Raw genomic sequence first — 8,834 nt, 5'->3', positions numbered from 1 at the left:
ATATCAAAATTCAATCAAAGAAGTAACCAGTCCCTTTAACATTTAGTATTACTAACCCCCTCCCTCAAAATATTACACAAATCTTTATTCATAAACTAAAGCAACGTATAATGTCATTGGCAACAGCAACAATTAAATCAATAATAATAATAATAATAATAATAATAATAATAATAATAATAATTTTTTCTATGTTCAAATTTAACATTTCTATCGTTTTGTTTTAAATGTCATAAAAGATAAACAGTGATGATAATAAAGCACTTCATTTCCAAATGTGTTGACTTTATCTAGATATCAGAAATACGTTTAGAATGGCATGCATATCATTGTACTGGACCCTTTCGATTAAGGGGGGGGGGGCAGATTAAACAAGAAATCGCATCGAAAGCATAGCGGAGAAAAAGCGAATGTGTTCTGCCAATTTTAATACTAGATCAGGTTTTCCTCGATATGTTTAATGGTGTTTCAATAGCACAACATAGCCACAAACGATCTTCTCGAATCGATTAATGGTGTTTCAATAGCACAACATAGCCACAAACGATCTTCTCGAATCGATTAATGGTGTTTCAATAGCACAACACAGCCACAAACGATCTTCTCGAATCGATTAATGGTGTTTCAATAGCATAACACAGTCACAAACGATCTTCTCGAATCGATTAATGGTGATTCAATAGCACAACACAGTCACAAACGATCTTCTCGAATCGATTAATGGTGATTCGACAACACAAACTTTCAGAAGTGTTCTCTTTGAATTACTTATTGGTGTGTCAACTTACATCACGTACACAAATGTTTTCCTTGAATTGCTTAAGGTGTTTCAACGGTACCGCCAGGGCCGGCGCCAGACTATCTGGCGCCCTAGGCAAGGTTAGATTCTGGCGCCCCCCCCCCCCGGAAAATATCAATTTCAAAATTTATAAACAATAAATGGGCTATAAAAACACGCGAACGTAATTACGTCCTGAAAGTTTGGTATACGCACGATTTTCACTCACTCACTTTGCTTGTTCCGGTCAGCCTGGTGTTTCGGTCAGACTGAATCTACCCGATTATTTTTCCCTGTATGAAATAAACCAGGATAAAAAACGACCCTCAATAAAACTGAAATATATTTATTTATTTTTCAAAACTGTTGTTGATTTGGAGAAATGTGCCCACTGAAATCAATCAGCGCCCTAGGCGGCTGCCTAGTTTTCCTATATGGTAGCGCCGGCCCTGGGTACAACACGTCCACAAATGAGCATTCAATAAATTGGGGTATTTTTTACGACGATAAGTGGATGGAAGTCGGCTCAATGCTGAGTACTGAAGTGTTTTCTTCTGGTGTACACCATGCAAAAGAGTGCTTAACTAGCCCTAACTTGACCATAAGTCACTTTGACATATATAATGCATTTCAGTTATTGGGATATTAATTTCATCTACTAATTAAACTAGAAACGGAGCAACTCTCAATAGCCCGCATGTAATGCACGTGTGTGGATAATAACTTTCAGTGATAGGGCAATTATAAGAGTATAAACAAATACACATGAAATCGACCAGAAAGAGCTTTTGGAGCATATCCTTCTTGCAGAGAAGAAACCAGATGTTAGCACTGGCATGGAGGACTATCATAGAAAATGACGGTTGACATCTCTCTCTCTCTCTCTCTCTCTCTCTCTCTCTCTCTCTCACACACACACACACACACACACACTGTGTAACTTACATGTGTTAGCATTTCCTCGTATCCTTATATTTCATCGAAAATAACAATTCATCGAATCTTAAAAGCATTTGTCGACACATTTTAGTCAAACTACCTTTCATTTAACAATCAAAGAAATGGCCAGATATCGATATATTGGTCATTTATCCCAATACTCTTGCATGTCAAGAATTTGGCGAAGATTTCTTTTTTCAGACGAAGTTTCGTACTCAACAAAAAAATTAAAATGTGGAACCGATTGAAACAAGTTAATGCAAACATAATATATTGTATTAGAAATAAGCAAATAGGAGTGTGTTAAAAGTTGTAGTTTTTGAATTAGTGATATAAATTTTAAAGCTTTGTTATTAAACTCAAAAAGTGTAGATATTGCTTCATGTCCAGATTATGATATCCTTCCTATAGGCACATGAAATTTTATTGTTGTTTTGACAAATCCTCTTTACTTTACCCGGCTGAAAAAAAAACACACGGAGAGATGTTATTATTATTGTTATTATTATTATTATTATTATTATTGCTGTTGTTGTATCGCATTTCTCATTGAAAAATGCTCAGTATAGCGATGCTGATGACATTAGCGCTGAAATCGTCGGTGGCGTCATTTAATTGTAAAAGTTATTGTGGAAACAACTCTGAAACTATTGGTAGGAACTGATCAAACTTGCAACACTTAATACTTGGCGTGCTTTTTTAAAATCAAATTTAATCCTAATCCAATTGGCATTATTATTATTATTATTATTATTATTATTTAGGTGCTTTTCTACACATTGTACTTGAGTTGGATCGCGTTTGTACCGGTGAGGACATTGAAATACAGTAGGTGTATTTTCTTACTTTCTCGTTTTCTTTTTCTATAGTATTGAACATTTCATATTTATAAATAATGGAATACTGTCTTGGGTGAGATCCGTGATCATTTATAAAAAATGGAATACCGTCTAGGGTGATATCCGTGATAATTTTGATCTAGGGACAAAGTAAGATAATAGGCATATATAATATAGATTATATGACACACAAGCATATGACACGAATTATAACCACACACTTTTTCAAAGAAAAGGCGGTGTCCGATTTTATATATTTTTTTAAACCATCCAGAGAATTTCGGCAAGGATATGTATCCGTGAATTTACATAACAGTTTTAGAATTGTGATAAATTCTCTTGTGGTTGGGCGGTGGTGGTGGTTGAGTCGCACTTCTGCGTTTATGTTATAGTATAAAATAATGTGTTTTAAGTTCAAGAGTTGCGTAATGTTGACTGGTCTGTTAAAATTGGAGACTTGCAACCTTGTGACATGATGATTATCATCATTTAAATTATAGACGTTTTCGCCCATACGACCATGTACGGCTGGTTAGTGTCCATAAGCGGACTATTTAATTGATCCCGGTGGAAGGAATTAGAGCCTCATCCCCCAGGCATTACTGTGCAGAAAAGGCACTATTTAATTGAGCCGTCAGCTCGAGGGTCAATATGACTGGCTTCACAGACCCTAGCGACCTGAATGTAAGGCTATACTCGAGTGGGGATAGACCCAGCATAAACTCGAGTTAAAGGTAGCAATTCAGTCCGCATTAGCTGCGCTAGGTGTCAACCAAGCAGTATGTGACGTCAGTAGCGATTGGTCGCCACTATGACGTCAAATCGGGACACCTAGAATTTTATTCCCATGTGGAGGGTTAATTAATTGTTCATGAAGAGAGAAAAAAGTGCCTCTCCCTTCATGTATTTAATATGTGCTATGCAGGTTTATTAATTTAATATCCGGAGGTGGCGAGGAGGAAGGTTCGGTCAAGGAGGAACCTGCTCACTAGGAAGGCACCTTGGTTTATCCAGGGTATTAAGTTTTTGACTCCCTTGCCAAAAGGTTAATGATTTGTCGTATTGACGGATCTTTAGAGATATATTCTGTGCCGTTTTAATTAAAGATAGTACCGCACCAGTGACCGCCTAGTGATAGTCTGTAGGGTTATTTAAACTTTATTGAGTCTGATTTGAATAGGGTGGTTCTTGGTTTGGGTTCACCCTTTTGTGTATGGTTAATTAAACTTTCCTAGGCCTAATGATGCGTCGCTTTGTACAGCTGGGCCTGATGGTCCTTGGGGTTTGGGCAATCTCATATATTCTTAAGTTAAGGGTCCTAACTAGTTTCGCTAGGTATATGGTTGCCGTATTGTGCGGTCGGGCCTGATGGTCCTTGGGGTTTGAACCACCTTATAGGTATTAATTTTGGGGTTATACAATGGTTTCCTATCTTGATAGACTTTGCCGCCTTGTGCAACGGGGCCTGATGGTCTTGGGCTTTTTAGACCACCTTATATATTCTAGTTTTTTTGGTCTTATCTAGGTGTTCTTATTGTTTTTAGTGCCTCGAGAAGAGGCTGTGCTTTAGTGCAGTTGTGTTTGTTGTACTACATATAATCTGCGGTCACCTTGCGGTAGGAAAATATGTTAGTGTTTTTAATTTCATGTTGTAGAATTGTGGTGCTCTAGAAAAATAATTATTTTTTTTAAAATTCATATTAAGGGTTATCGTAGTTTATTTGTTTCTATATGTGTGGGTTTAGGGTTGGGCTAATCTATCTTTATATTTGATTTATCTTTTTTTGGGATGAAGCTATTATTATATTGTTAGTTTATTTTTAGGCTAAGTCTATTTGATTAAGACAGTTATCTTTGCCGAATACTCGGGTCGCTATGACATCTGATCTTATTTATTCCCTAATTTTAAGTTTATTATTATCTACTAGTTATGATAATTGTTCCTATTTTGTTTTATTTATGTGATGTTATTTTCAGGCTAAATCTATTTTGATAAGACAGACATCTTTGCCGAATACTCGGGTCGCTAAGACATGTCCAAGACATCTGGTCTTATTGTTCCTTACATTTAATTTGTTAGCCTGTCCCCTAGTTGTAATTAATTGAATGGTATTTATTTATTGTTTAGCGGGTCATACACTTTTGTTTAAATCCCCCTTTTTTCCCAATGTCGGTGAGGAAGTTTACAGTATGTTTGTAAGTAATGCCCTTATTTAAGTTTTGTTCTTTGAGGCAATCTAGATAGGTCGGTTGGGACCCTATTTTGTGTTGTTTAGTCCTAAACCTAGTTCCTTGGGCTCCATACTTATGGCAGGTGTTAAATACATGTTCTAAATCCTCTTGGAGTGGACAGTGTGGGCATTTGCCATTTGAGTTTATGTTGGTTGTCAAATATTTTCCAAAGCTGCTGGCTAATTTATTGTTGTTGTTGTTGTTTTTCTAGGGTTTAACGCCATTTTTCAGCACAAGATAGGCTATACATGGCGGCCAGTATAACTGGTGGAGGAAGAACCCTGGAAAACCCAGGTAAAAACCACTGACCCACGAGAAGCTACTGGCAGGCTTTCCCACGTACCCACGCTAGCCGAGCCTTGGACTCGAACCCACGGACGCAGAGGTGAGATGGCAGTGATCCGGAACGGTGAGTGCTTTAGACCACTCGGCCACTCGGGGCCCCGCTGGCTAATTTAATTGTTGTTGCCACTTATTGTCGATTTTAATTCTGATGACGCTATACAATTCATGGACGCTGTAGTATAAAGCTATGGAGTCAGGTTAATGGAGAAATTGTTTAGCTACTTGGTCTGCTTTATCGTTACCTGCTAGTCCGATGTGGGAGGGCACCCACCTGAACTCTGTTATGTTTGTTATTTAGCAGTTGTTTAATTAAGTGGTTGGTTTCCTTCAGGAAGTTGCTTCTTGTGATAGAGAGGTTTGATTTAATCGAGTTGATGACGCTAAGGAGTCGCTAATAATAACTGCTTGTCTAGTGTTAGTTAGTTATATCCATTTTGGAGCTTCAATAATGGCCCAGAATTCGGCTGTGTAAATGGAGCAGGTGTCGGGTAATCTAGCTCCGAATTCTATGTTGGTTTCAGGGAATACTATTGCCACAGCAGTTTTGTACGGCTTTGTAAATTTTGAGCCATCGGTGTACATCTTGGTGTACCCTATGCATTTTTCTTCTAGCTCGGCTAATATTTTTGTCCTTTGTGTTTCTGCAATGTAGTTGTTGCTTTCTAGATCGTATTTTAGTCTGTCACTAATCATTGTTTCCATTTTTTTGCATATGTTATCAGTTGGAGATACGGGTCTATATGTATTGATGTCATTTGGGTTTTTGCCAGGTTTGGGTTTTGGAATGACGATAGCTTTTTTCTAACATTTGGGTAGTTGGCCCTTCTGCCAGCTATTATTAAGTAGATCTAGTATGATTTCGGTTATGTTTTCCAAGATGTGTTTGTATATTTCATAGCCAAGTTGGTCTTCTCCGGGTGAGGTGGCCGTTTTCTTAGCAAGTGCAGCTATCCTTTCTGCTATTGTGAAGTCCTCATTTAATTTAGATTGTTTGGATCCTAGGTCGGAGAAGAGGTTTGGATACTTTTGTTCTACATTTTCGCGGTGCTGTTTGAAGTTTCGGGTATGGTTGTAGTTGCTGATCATGCTTGCAATGCGTGATGCCAAGCAATTTGCCTTTTCTTTGTTGGTTAGATTTCCAGTCAGTTTGGTAGTTGGTTGCTTGCTTTTCTCCTTTATTGCTTTTTGTCCCATATCTGTTTTGCGTTGGTTTTGTATTTTGTATTTTGGATTATTGTTTTCATTTCTTTTTCCCAATTGTTTTTTAAAATCCTAAAGTTATTGGAGTTCCATGTGTGTTTAAATCGATTAAGGACCTGTCTTTTTAGTTTTTTGAGCTACTTTACATTTTCGTTCCACCATGTGGCAGTGGGTTTAATTTGTTGTCCTCCTGTTCTGGGTATACATAGTTTAGCTGCCTCATTTAGGGCGTTCATTACATTTAGACTGTATTGATCGATGTTATCATTATAAAGATCTGCTGGAGCCCCGAGTGGCTGAGTGGTCTAAAGCGCTCTACGTTACGGATCACTGCCATCTCACCTCTGTCTGCGGCGGTTCGAGTCTAAGATTCAGCCAATGTGGGTATGTGAGAAAGCTTGCCAGTAGCTTCTCGAGGGTCGGTGGTTCTTTCCGGGGTTTTCCGGGTTCTTCCTCCACCATTAATACTGGCCGCCATGTATAGCCTATCATGTGCTGAAAAATGGCGTTAAACCCCACAACAACAACAACAACAATAAAGATCTGCTATAGTTATTGTAGAGAGGGCGATTTAAAATTTATCCCAATCGGCTTTGTCACACCTCCACCTTGGTATGTTGGGTGTGTTTGTGTCATTATATTGAGGGTGAGTAGGATAGGGAAATGATCGCTTCCAAGGGTGCTGCTTTGATCAACTTCCCAATCTGAGATTTGGGCCAATTTAGGAGTGACTATGGTGAGGTCGATTGCTGATAGTGCACTCTTTGATGGGGTCTAATCTTGTTCCTGCTCCATTGTTAAGGTTAACTAGATTGGATTCGGTTGTCTATTTTTCAAGTAGTTTTCCCCTTAGGTTTTGCGTTATTCCTCCCCATTTTACGTTATGGCCGTTAAAATCCCCGCATATGATAAGATTTTCCTCTTTGTCAGTGGCCATTTTCGTATAGTGATTGTTATTGGATTATCTCCCCCTGGGTCATATACGTTTAGCAGCTTTATAGTCTGCTGGCCAAGTGTTAAGCATGATGGTTTGAATTTCTATTTATTCAGGTGCGTCTTGGCTTTGACCTGGGGTAATTTCTGAGGTGTTTGGAAGTGAGTCAGTAATATAAGTTGCTATCTCCCCCCCCCCATTTAATTTACCGTTTGTTCTATTTTTAGTATATACAGTTGAGTATCTTGGACTTTTGGGGTGGTCTTAAAGGCCTGAGTTAGATGGGTTTCTTGTAAGCAGATAATGTCAGGTTTAGGTTTGTCGGAGTTTATTTTTGGATTAGCTTGGGGATATTCTTAATGATCCCGCGGAAGTTCCACTGCCACAGTATCAAGCATTTACGTTGAGTGGGAGACATATTGATTATTGATATTTACTATTATTATGATTTGGGTATGGTTTACTATGATCTCGAGTTTTGATTGGCAAAGAACTTATTTATTAATTTGGTTAGCACTTGATGAGTCATGTCGATTGGAACATGATCATTCTTTGTATTTTGCACAATGATATTAGCAAATTCACTAATGAACCGGAAGACAACATTTGTAGAGTACCTATTTGATTTGGTGGCTTGATTATTCCTTTCCTCTGGTGTGCTAGTGGATTTGGGTAATTGGTTTATTAGAGATATGGGTGCCTGGTTATTATTATAATGCCTACTAGAATTTATTGATGAAGGTGTGTTTGGTTATTGCGGTGCTGTTTTGCTTATGTTAGTTTTCCTGGTTTCTTTATCCTCATTTTGGTTAGTGTTCTCTTTAGGGGTGGTTCTGTTTTGTTTGACTGGTGGTAATGTTCAGTTCTGAATTTGCTAGAAGTTCAGCATTAAGAAGTTAGTGTTTGGACTGGTGGGCCTGATGTCAGGATAATGTGACTGATAGGGACATCATGTTACATGTCTGCGACATGATGCTCCAGTACTAGACATCACTATAAAACTGCCACACTGTAGACATCTTAGCGATAGGACTGATATTTTTAAAAAACTACGTTAAAAATCCAAATCACACACACGCACACGCACACACACATTTTAATGAACAGGTGATACGAGTCCATCATTATCAGAACGGCCCGGTGGCCTAGTGGTTAGAGCGTCCGCCTCGGATGCGGAAGGTCGTGGGTTCGATCCCCGGCTGAGTCACACCAAAGACTTACAAAAATGGTACTAACAGCTGCCTTGCTTGGCGCTCAGCACGAAGAGGTTAGTGTTAGGACTGGTCGGCCTGGTGTCAGGATAATGTGACTGGGTGGGACATCATGCTAAATGTCTGCGGCATGATGCCCCAGTGCTAGACATCACTATAAACTGCAACACTGCAGACATCGTAGCGATACGACTGAAAAATTGTTAAAGCTACGTTAAAAAAACCAAATCCAAATCCGTCCTTATCAACACAGATTTGGGTAGTTTATTTAACGGACTATGCTCACTGCAGACATTTGCCAATTGCTTGTTTCTGTTCCATAAAGAATGACATTAATAATTAAACAATAGGCAACC

The 8,834-nt window shown here is 38.5% G+C and overlaps 1 non-coding gene across 1 annotated transcript; it reads left to right on the top strand.

Annotated features, from left to right (window-relative positions):
- Positions 1 to 8,401: 8,401 nt before the first annotated feature.
- On the top strand, positions 8,402 to 8,474 carry Trnap-cgg (transfer RNA proline (anticodon CGG)). Its single transcript has one exon. It is a non-coding gene; the product is annotated as a tRNA-Pro (tRNA).
- Positions 8,475 to 8,834: the final 360 nt, after the last annotated feature.

The sequence above is a fragment of the Sinohyriopsis cumingii genome, chromosome 17 (genome assembly GCF_028554795.1).
Source record: "Sinohyriopsis cumingii isolate HCF-2022 chromosome 17, ASM2855479v2, whole genome shotgun sequence".
Lineage (NCBI taxonomy): Eukaryota > Metazoa > Mollusca > Bivalvia > Unionida > Unionidae > Sinohyriopsis > Sinohyriopsis cumingii.
This window is presented reverse-complemented; position numbering and strand designations above follow the sequence as displayed.